Raw genomic sequence first — 11,188 nt, forward strand, 5'->3', positions numbered from 1 at the left:
AGTAAAACCTTTTGAGGATCTGGGGACCCATGCCAAATCTTTTCAGTCTCTTCGCGACTGTCTTGGTGTGTTTGGACCATGACAGTTTGTTGGTTATGTGGACACTGTCGTGACGTGACTTGCATTAATGTGATGACTGTTATTTATCAAATTAATTAACTATGTTTAACTGTTACTCGATTAAATTAATCATGTAACAATTAACTCATTTGGAATTTGGGGCACCACGGAAGAAGTTGTTCAACGAGTTACCATCTCCCAAATTAAACTATTAGAACATATATATGTTATATATCAATAACAGTCACTTATTAAATCATTACCTCATCAGTCTCATTCTGAACATCGCATAATCCTTGAACCTGCAAGAACACTAACCTTATTGATGAATCAGCAAGACACAAACTGGCTTAACTATTTATTTACTAACTAACACGCGGTATTGGTTATTGATTACTAAAGTAATACAATGAAAACAGGTCCCTAGTGGACTAACAGCATGCCTGCTGGGTTAGGGGAAGGAGGGGTCAATAGAAAGAGAGTGAAAGGGAGAGACAAAGATATTCAACTTCTTGTTGTTACATTTGGAAACCGTCGCTCATTTGGATAAGAAATGCAATGCATCTTTACGCGTAGCTGTCCTTGATCGTCATCTCTCTGTTGAACCACTTTCTCAAAAAGGGTTTGAGTGTCCTAACCCACTTCGGTGAGACTCGGTTTGTCATGGAATGGAGTTTGTTAGAATAAATACTTCAGATGTACGAACGGATTGTCCTTCACAACTTGTGTCTTTAGTGAAAGTTCTACACAACTTTACATGCCAGCTGCAGACTGGTAATTCTACGGTCTAGTGAGTTTCTTCTTCTTGTGTAGAGAATGAGAGATTGAGAGTTTCAGAGTTTCTCACCATTTCAAATGTGTGGACTAATGTCTCACGTTTCCTGGTCTTAGAATATCAACCATTTGTAACGTTCAGCTCCCGCTGCACGTCGGCTGTTCTTTCTGGTCTAACCATTTTAAGCCATGTAGCCAAAGCTCCACGCTTCCTGGTGTCTGATTCAAAGTTCTAACCATTCTAAACGTGCAGTCGCCACTCTCACATTTTCTGGTCTGAGGTCAGTTTAGTTTATAAAGCTTTTATACCTGGTCTGAGGTCAGTTTAGTTTCTAAAGCTTTTATACCTGGTCTGAGGTCAGTTTAGTTTCTAAAGCTTTTATACTCGGGTGAAAAGGGGGTGTTCCATCACGCCGACACAATGTCTGTGCTCACTTGGGCGTGGTTAGTGACAGGGCAAAGTTCTAATGAGTAAACAATTATCTCATTAGAAGGCTAAAATCACATCGCTATCTTAACCAAAATACTCTCATACTTAATCAAATCAAATCAAATCAAATCAAATTGTATTGGTCACATGCGCCGAATACAACAGGTGCAGACATTACAGTGAAATGCTTACTTACAGGTCAATATACATCATATATTTTATACAACATTTAGATGTAAACTTGACAAGTAGAATATGTACACTTTCCAAGTTACAGTTATTTCTTGATACCATCCTTAATGACATCACAAAATAATAAACAATATGACATGATTATTCTTTAGATCCCCACCAACCATTCCAGACATTTGGATGTCAAGAATAATGTCACAATGTCCAATCTTTTGACGTTAGAGTTTTTAGGCAGCAAGAGTCTCTCTGTAACAAAGACATTTCTTTGGTGGGTACTGAAAGGCAGAGAGAGAAAGTTCCCTCCTGCTTAAATGTACGACCCAGTGTTAAGGTGTCAAGACCGGCACAGCCCCCCTTCCCCTCTTCTGTGGGAGAGAGGGAGTCTGGCTATCTTCAAACATTTGCCAAGCTGATGGGTCCTTTGATCCACTGTCAGCAGAGTCATGACAACACCAAGGAACTTGAAACTCTCGACCCGCTCCACTACAGCCCTGTCGATGTGAATGGGGACGTGTTCGGCTTCCTTTTCCTGTAGTCCACGATCAGCTCCTTTGTCTTGCTCATGTTGAGGGACAGGTTGTTGTCCTAGCAACACACTGCCAGGTCTCTGACCTCCTCCCTATAGGCTGTCTCATCGTTGTCGGTGATCAGGCCTACCACCATTGTGTCATTAGCAAACTTAACGAATTTGGTCAGCAATAAGTACAACATTACAAATCTTTTCAGAGATGTGAGACATTCGACGAGCATCAGAGCCGGTGTAGTAGGATTCAATCTTAGTCCTGTATTGACGCTTTGCGTCTTTGATGGTTCATCTGAGGGCATAGCGGGATTTCTTATAAGCGTCCGGATTAGTGTCCCTTGAAAGCGGCAGCTCTAGCCTTGAGCTCGGTGCGGATTTTGCCTGTAATCCATGGCTTCTGGTTGGGATACAGTGAGGGACAAAAGTATTTGATCCCCTGCTGATTTTGTACGTTTGCCCACTGACAAAGACATGATCAGTCTATAATTTTAATGGTAGGTTTATTTGAACAGTGAGAGACAGAATAACAACAAAAAAATCCAGAAAAACGCATGTCAAAAACATTATGCTTTGGGGGTGTTTTTCTGCTAAGGGGACAGGACAACTTCACCGCATCAAAAGGACAATGGACGGGGCCATTTACCGTCAAATCTTGGGTGAGAACCTCCTTCCTTCAGCCAGGGCATTGAAAATGGGTCGTGGATGGGTATTCCAGCATGACAATGACCCAAAACACACAGCCATGGCAACAAAGGAGTGGCTCAAGAAGAAGCACATGAAGGTCCTGGAGTGGCCTAGCCAGTCTCCAGACTTTAATCCCATAGAAAATCTGTGGAGGGAGCTGAAGGTTCGAGTTGCCAAACGCCAGCCTCAAAACCTTAATGACTTGGAGAAGATCTGCAAAGAGGAGTGGGACAAAATCCCTCCTGAGATGTGTGCAAACCTGGTGGCCAACTACAAGAAACGTCTGACCTCTGTGATTGCCAACAAGGGTTTTGCCACCAAGTACTTAGTCATGTTTTGCAGAGGGGTCAAATACTTATTTCCCTAATTAAAATGCAAATCAATTTATAACATTTTTGACATGCGTTTTTCTGGATTTTTTTGTTGTTATTCTGTCTCTCACTGTTCAAATAAACCTGCCATTAAAATTATAGACTGATCATTTCTTTGTCAGTGTGCAAACGTACAAAATCAGCAGGGGATCAAATACTTTTTTCCCTCACTGTATGTGTGTGTGTTTGGGTCTGCTTGCATGCAAGCGTGTATTAATGTGTACATCTCTCTCTCTCTCTCTCTCTCTCTCTCTCTCTCTCTCTCTCTCTCTCTCTCTCTCTCTCTCTCTCTCTCTCTCTCTCTCTCTCTCTCTCTCTCTCTCTCTTACTCACTTGGTCCTCAGGACTACACAGCCACCATCTTCCTGCGTCAGCGTTGGAAGGACTCCCTGCTGGTGTTCCCAGGTAATGAGAGTGTGAGTGTGGATGGACGACTAGTCTCCCTCCTCTGGATCCCAGACACCTTCATTCCAGACTCCAAATGCTCCTTCTTGCATGACGTCACCGTGGAGAACCGTCTCATATGAATCTTCAGCAACGGGACCGTTCTCCATGCCCTACGGTACGTAGTAGTGTCTTGCGTACTTGTGTGGTTCAATCGCTAGAGCATGGCGCTTGCAATGCCAAGGGTTCTGGGCCGGAATCCTGCTGGGGCCACCCATACGTTAAAAAAAATATGCATGCATGACTGTGATTCGCTTTGGATAAAAGCGTCAGCTTAATGGCATTTATTATTATATTACTGCTGACCAAATATGAACCGTTCACTATGCTTTAGAGCATCTACGGTACGCATTACTGACCAAACATTACTAACACTGTTACTAAGATGAAATCATTATTATATTACTACTGACCAAACATGCACCAGCTTACTACTGTTACTAAGATGAAATCATTGTTATTATGTGTGTTATGTGCTAAATGCTGTTAAATTGCCTTATAAACATTTATAACACATTGTCTATATAGTTATAAAGCATTATGAAACTTTATGATAAATCATGCTGGGATATGTCATGAATACATCAAGCTAAATGGACCGCTTGTGTCTTGTACAGTGCCTTGCAAAAGTATTCATCCCCCTTGGCGTTTTTTCTATTTTGTTGCATTACAACCTGTAATTTAAATTGATTTTTATTTGGATTTCATATAATGGACATACACAAAATAGTCCAAATTGGTGAAGTGGAATGAAAAAATAACTAGTTTCAAAAAATTCCAAAAAATAAATAACGGAAAAGTGGTGCGTGCATATTTATTCACCCCCTTTGCTATGAAGCCCCTAAATAAGATCTGGTGCAAACCCAACACCTCTCATCACTCCGAGAACACCATTTTTTTCTAGTTTTATTAGTCGTATGTACGGGATAGGCATGGCATACATCATCCAATGAAATGCTTACCTGCAGGTTCTTTCTCGACAATGCAAAAACAATAAGAAATAATAAAATATAAGAATACAAACGTAAAAGTAAATGGCTCAGTGGAATAGACATACAAAAACTATCAATCAATAGATACAAAAAATTAATAAAAAACTATGAAAATCTCAAATTTAAATGAATGACAAACCTGTTTTGAACTAACATTTGGTATAAACTCTTTGATAATGAAAATCAACCGCAAAGCATTGTAGGAAATCCTCTCCTCCTCATCTCTCCTACTCCTCTCCTCCTCATCGATCCTCTCCGCTCCCCTCTCCTCTCCTCTCCTCTCCTCTCCTCTCCTCTCCTCTCCTCTCCTCTCCTCTCCTCTCCTCTCCTCTCCTCTCCTCTCCTCTCCTCTCCTCTCTCCTACTCCCTCCTACTCTCAACTCTCCTCTCTTCCTCAGCTTGCCCCTGCAGGGACACTATCACCACACTCTCCCTTGCCTTTACATTGGAACTATGTAGTCCAGGTAGGACCCTCGCCTTCTCCATAGAGCCCCCCCCCCCGTAGAGCTGAAGGAGACCCACAGCCAATCTCCAGAAAGACTACCATGGCATCCTGCCAGTCAAAGTCAGCTTCACACACTGAGGCCCAGGACTGATTGGACTTCACTTCCACTCTCCCAGAGCAGAGACCAGCTCCATCCATGAGCCTCACAGACTCTGAACAGACCACGTTTGCTCCAGTACAACAATCATTATTAACAACCCTAAAACCAATTGAACACACCCCAAGAGTAGACTGAATGCCTGAGCATGTAATAAAAACAACATATCTTTCCCATCTTAACTGGAGAACCTTTATGTACATCAACAGGTTGCCCATAGCCCAGCTGTCTACACACCACCTTTATATCTATCATGTCCAAATCTCCACCACATGTGTCCCTCCATCCTCCTTGGTAAGAGACCTGGACTCCCCCAGAACAGGAGCTGGTCTCATTAACCAGTCTGACTGAGCCGATGACTGGTGGCTGGTCCATCTGAGCCTGGAGATCTGAGGAGAAACAAACCCCCAGGTCTCAGTCCCTGATGACAGGGGAAGAGAATAATAGAACCAGTATACCTCGCTATACCGTATATACCTCCATAGTATATAGGACAGGTTTCACATTTATTGGGCCTTATTGTATAACACAGCCTTTCATGGACTAACACAGGTATATATCACACGGCGGTGTCTCCCTCTGCTGGACGTGCCAGGTCTCGACGGGTCCTCCGGCCAGGAAAAATTGGGGCTGATTGAGGCTGGTGAGTAATCAAGGGGTTGATTGCTCACCAGCCGTACGGGGCCCATAAAGCTGCCAGGAAGGCAGCACAGGGGAGAGGTTGGAGGTAGTGAACGGTTGCTACTGGATAGACGTCCTCATGGTCTGCTAGACCCGATGGGCTCTGTGTTCTACCCCAGAGGAGACAGCATTCCCCGGAGCCCAGAAGATGGTAACCCGGAAGAGGTCTCCTGGAGGAGACCTGTTTCATTTTATTTTTCTTTATTGGTTTAAATAAACACCCTTGAAACTGAGGTATCACACTTGTGTCCGTGTCTGATCTGTGTAAACATTTAGGTCAAACCCACTGGTCTGCCGCAATCAGTATAACACAGGTCTACATGCACTAACACAGGTATATATCAGTATAACACAGGTATATATCAGTATAACACAGGTCTACATGCACTAACACAGGTATATATCAGTATAACACAGGTCTACATGCACTAACACAGGTATATATCAGTATAACATAGGTCGACATGCACTAACACAGGTATATATGTGACCCATTTCAGGAAACTAGGCATATGTTGCAAGTCACTACTACACAGGAGAGCCGTTTGAACGAAAACTTATTTTATATATCAAAATGCAGAAATGCCTTCTTGAACATGTGAATTTTCATGTGCCTTAATAACAAACTTGTATGCCATCTGTAAATATGAATAACATTGTTAAATTAGGAGCCTAGTTGATTTAGCCAAAGAAAAAGACAGCAACCTTCCCGCTAGCCATGATTGGCTGAGATAATTAGTGGGCTGGACAAGCCGAGAGATGAGTTTGGATTGGTCTGCCATATAGCCCACTTCTGTCTATTTGAGCTGGTCAGTATGTGTAGGTTATCTTGTCTAAAGCGGCTTTAAAAAAATGTATTGTGTATTAAAACTGAATAAGTGTTGCTCTCCACTTTCTGGAGGACAAAGTTTTGAAATCAGTGGAATTATAATATAATAATAATAATATAATAATATAATAATATAATAATATAATATAATATAATATGCCATTTAGCAGACGCTTTTATCCAAAGCGACTTACGGTCATGCGTGCATAATTTTTTTGGTGTATGGGTGGTCCCGGGGATCGAACCCACTACCCTGGCGTTACAAGCGCCGTGCTCTACCAGTTGAGCTACAGAGAATTCAAGTATGATAGCTAAGGAGAAAATTCTGGCCTTCGATTGCAAATATGCAGACTGAGTCGAAAAGACAACACACAGAAGGCTGTTGTATAAAACACCTGTCTCCGGGTTACGTCTTCAAACTAAGGGCAACCATGGCATCCGTGACAGAGAGGGAGAAGTGTCCATCCATGTATACGGATAAGATAGTCTAGCTAGCTTCATTTTTAGATATTACACATTTCAATTTAGTCAGAAAGTCATTTTCATTTCAAGTTAAAGTGTACTGTTAGCTAGCTAGCTAACGTTAGCTGGCTGGATAGCTAGCTAACGTTACGTGTATGGTCTGTGTAGTAATATTATTCGTATCTCAGAGACATTTGCATTGCTGGTTATAGCCTAATGTTAGCTAGTTAACATTGAACCTGGTTGGTTAGCTACCTGCAGATTCATACAGGGTAGTAACGTTATGAGTTGGGATTATGGTTCATCATTTAGCTAGCTAGCTACATGTCTAAACAAAAGACTCCACTATGCAAGTACCTATTTCAATAGAATGTTTATGATGTCACTGCAACAACTGTCGATAGACGTAGCTGGTAAATTCACTCTGGTTATCTACTCCGATTTCAGAGCACTCTTGTCTGAGTGTGCCAGAGCGCAGAATAACTGACAAATTTACGAACGCTCAACACCCGTTGAATATGGCCGGTGTCAGTAAACGTTGGCAAAAAAGCGTAATTAAATTGTTGCCAGCAGCACAGTTGCAGTCACCAACGCCTTGGATAACATAAAAACTGCCTAATCAGCTCTGCCAGGACGATTAAAATGGTCAGTAAGCTGTTCTCTCATTTGTGTCTGGAAGTAGCAGGCAAGCTAGCCAACGTTAGCCAGTTACCTTGGGTGCTTGACTGCTGTTGTTAGTGCAGAACGCTCAGATCAACCCTTCTCCTCGGCCAGAGCGCGCTCTGAACGCTCCGAGAGCGAAGCGCTCTGAATTTACAAACTGACAATCTGACAACGCTCTGAGTTTCCGAACGCCCAAAGCACACTCTGGCACTCCAGATTAAATTTACGAACACACCCGTAGTATGAAAAACCAGCCTTTAGTCTTGAAATCTTTGGTTGTTTAGTATATAGCCTCACATGTAAATCCTTAAAGAGATCGGTGAGGCTAAAGCTTAAGAGGGTGTGAACGATGCTGAATGGGCATTGACAAAGAAGAGCTCTCCAGTAGGTACCAAAACATTCAAGAGCCATTTTCTCAAAAGTGAGGTTACAAGTTTATCAACTTTCAAAGCAGTATTACTTTCCCATTGTTCCTCAACTGTAGTGTATGATATACAATTTTCTAGCTCTGAGTCTCTACTTTTATCCAATGTAAAAAACACCATTTCAAATTTTGCTACATAAGTTCGAGGCGGTCGGTCACATTTGGTTGCAGTCATTGCAGCTAAAGGTGGCACAACCAGTTATTGAGTGTAAGGGGGCAATTACTTTATCACATAGGGGAATTGGGTGTTGCATAACTTTGTTAATTAAATAAATAAAATAAATATGTAATTGTTGTGTTATTTGTTCACTCAGGTTCCCTTTATCTAATATTACGTTTTGGTTGAAGATCTGAGAACATTCAGTATAAAAAATATCAAAAAACAGGCAAGTACTTTTTCACCACACTGCATATGTGTCATGACAGTGTTATGACCATGTTATAACAGGTTTTGACAGTATAATGTGTTATGATGCTGGGTGTCAAGTAAAGTGTTACCACAGCCTCCTACCTGTGCTCCAGGACAGGATTATCAGCATCACTGCAGGTATCATATCTGTCTTTAACTGGGACAGGATCATCAGCATCACTGCAGGTATCATATCTGTCTTTAACTGGGGCGCCACTGAGCTGTGTTAGCTTGCTGGCTGAAGAGTTGACTGAAGAGTGCAGTGGACTTGTATATCACCTCTTATATCTACATTGACTGGAGAGTGCAGTGGACTTGTATATCACCTCTTATATCTACATTGACTGGAGAGTTCAGTGGACTTGTATATCACCTCTTATATCTACATTGACTGGAGAGTGCAGTGGACTTGTATATCACCTCTTATATCTACATTGACTGGAGATTTCAGTGGACTTGTATATCACCTCTTATATGTACATTGACTGGAGAGTGCAGTGGACTTGTATATCACCTCTTATATGTACATTGACTGGAGATTTCAGTGGACTTGTATATCACCTCTTATATGTACATTGACTGGAGAGTGCAGTGGACTTGTATATCACCTCTTATAGCTACATTGACTGGAGAGTTCAGTGGACTTGAATATCACCTCTTATATGTACATTGACTGGAGAGTGCAGTGGACTTGTATATCACCTCTTATATCTACATTGACTGGAGAGTGCAGTGGACTTGTATATCACCTCTTATAGCTACATTGACTGGAGAGTGCAGTGGACTTGTATATCACCTCTTATATCTTCTCACGTTCTCATTTCCTCATGCTAATAACACACCTACTGCTCTTACAGCTGATCTGTGATCAGTGTTGGTATCTCACCACAGGAAACAGCTCACCAGTTTACCATAGTTTATTTTAGACCTAGCCTACACGTTAATAATCAAATGAGCAAATCTGCCAATCAGATCTAACCTGGTCAATAAATAATCAGATCAATGCAGAAACAGAGTGCTCCTTTGTCTTTATTTCCGGGATAGTCACCTGTTGAAGTGTCCTGGGGTAAGGAATGTTTTCTGGTCCCAGGTCTGTTTGTGCTGTCTTTCCAACTCCTATTATGGAATTGTTAAAGTAGTTGGTGAGACAGCACCAACAGATCTGGGACCAAGCTACATCAGACGCTCCTTCTGATGCATTTCAATGAACCAGAGTCGCAAATGACAAACAATGCAAATGCAGTTCACTGTGATCTAAATCCTTTATTTCAATCCAGCGTAACGTGGACCTGATCAAGTCCCCAATGGACAGACAGGTGTGCACCCTTCAGCTGGAGAGTTGTGAGTAGCCCACCTGACACACACACACACACACACACACACCCACACACACACACACACACACACACACACACACACACACACACACACACACACACACACACACACACACACACACACACACACACACACACACACACACACACACACACACGGGAGTGTTGGTCCTCTGAGAACATGTATTTATTTATTTATTACAACCCATAAACCATCTCCAAGTAGTAGGAAATAAATCAGTAAAGTGCAAACATCAATCACAAATTAGGGTCTGCTTGTGTTAAAATACATGAATGTATTTTATGAGTTTTATAAATGTTTTTTTAAATGATCAGCGGTGTTAATTCCTGTAAATAAGTATTGGCACCTAGTGTACATTGTTCAGATAATATTTACAGTTCTGTATATTATTAGCACCATTTGGTTAGTCAATGTATTGTTTATAAAGTGGAAAAGGACCATTGTGCAGTGTAAAAATAATCCTATATACAAAACAGTTATGATTTCTGTCTGTACAGATAGAGGTGAGAAGGCATAGCCATGGGAAGATGTTTGGGGGTGCCTGGTGCTGCGATTTTTTCGTTAATCACAAATAAAGATGATTTTAAAAAATCCATTGTTTCTATGTCAAACAGTTTCGTTATATTTCGGTCTTCTGTGATGTATATAAAGTGTAATACTGGGATGCAGACTCAAAATTGAATACATTTGAACTCTATATCTGGCATGGTACAGATCTCTTCTTTTTTTAAGCCCATAACCATGTGTTTGAGGTGTATACTTTTGTTTCAAAGTAGATTTGTTTAAGACTACCGAGAAACACTCTGTGTGACCCTGATTTAGCCCCCTTCAGTAAAAGGTTAAGCCCTTTTTTCGAATAACCCAGAGTCAGTTGAACTCATGTATACCATTTTTATGTCTCTGTGTGTAGTTTGAAGGAAGTTGAAGGTAGGTTCTGGAGCCATTGTTAACTAGCTTTAGTGCAATGACTTGATGTCTACAGGATAAGTTACAGTAGCATGAAGCTAGGAAAGGGCTTAATTGCCAAAATACAGAATTATCCCTTTAAAGCACATCACATACAGTAAATCATTGTGTTTTTTTCCATGTCAATTGTCTTCCATTCCTGTTCTATGGGACATTCTTAAATCTCTCATTGTCCCTTTCTCTGTCGTTTATCAAGGTAATTTAATATTCTTTCTGTACACTGGCTCAATTCCCTCAATACCTGTCCATTTCGTCCATATCTCTACAACAATCTGAACGACACATCCTCTCTCTGACATTTCTCCAAAATTCTCCAATCTTGC

At 41.3% G+C, this 11,188-nt stretch overlaps 1 protein-coding gene across 4 annotated transcripts in view; it reads right to left on the minus strand.

Annotated features, from left to right (window-relative positions):
- Window positions 1–10,040: 10,040 nt before the first annotated feature.
- Window positions 10,041–11,188, minus strand: part of LOC121539332 (actin filament-associated protein 1-like 1) — a 45,570-nt gene continuing 44,422 nt past the window's right edge. For all 4 annotated transcript variants that reach the window (XM_041847762.2, XM_045211127.1, XM_041847744.2 and 1 more), the window contains exon 18: window positions 10,041–11,188. This exon is cut by the window's right edge and continues 44 nt beyond it. The gene's annotated coding sequence lies outside the window, so the exon portion shown is untranslated.

The sequence above is a fragment of the Coregonus clupeaformis genome, chromosome 35 (assembly GCF_020615455.1).
Source record: "Coregonus clupeaformis isolate EN_2021a chromosome 35, ASM2061545v1, whole genome shotgun sequence".
Lineage (NCBI taxonomy): Eukaryota > Metazoa > Chordata > Actinopteri > Salmoniformes > Salmonidae > Coregonus > Coregonus clupeaformis.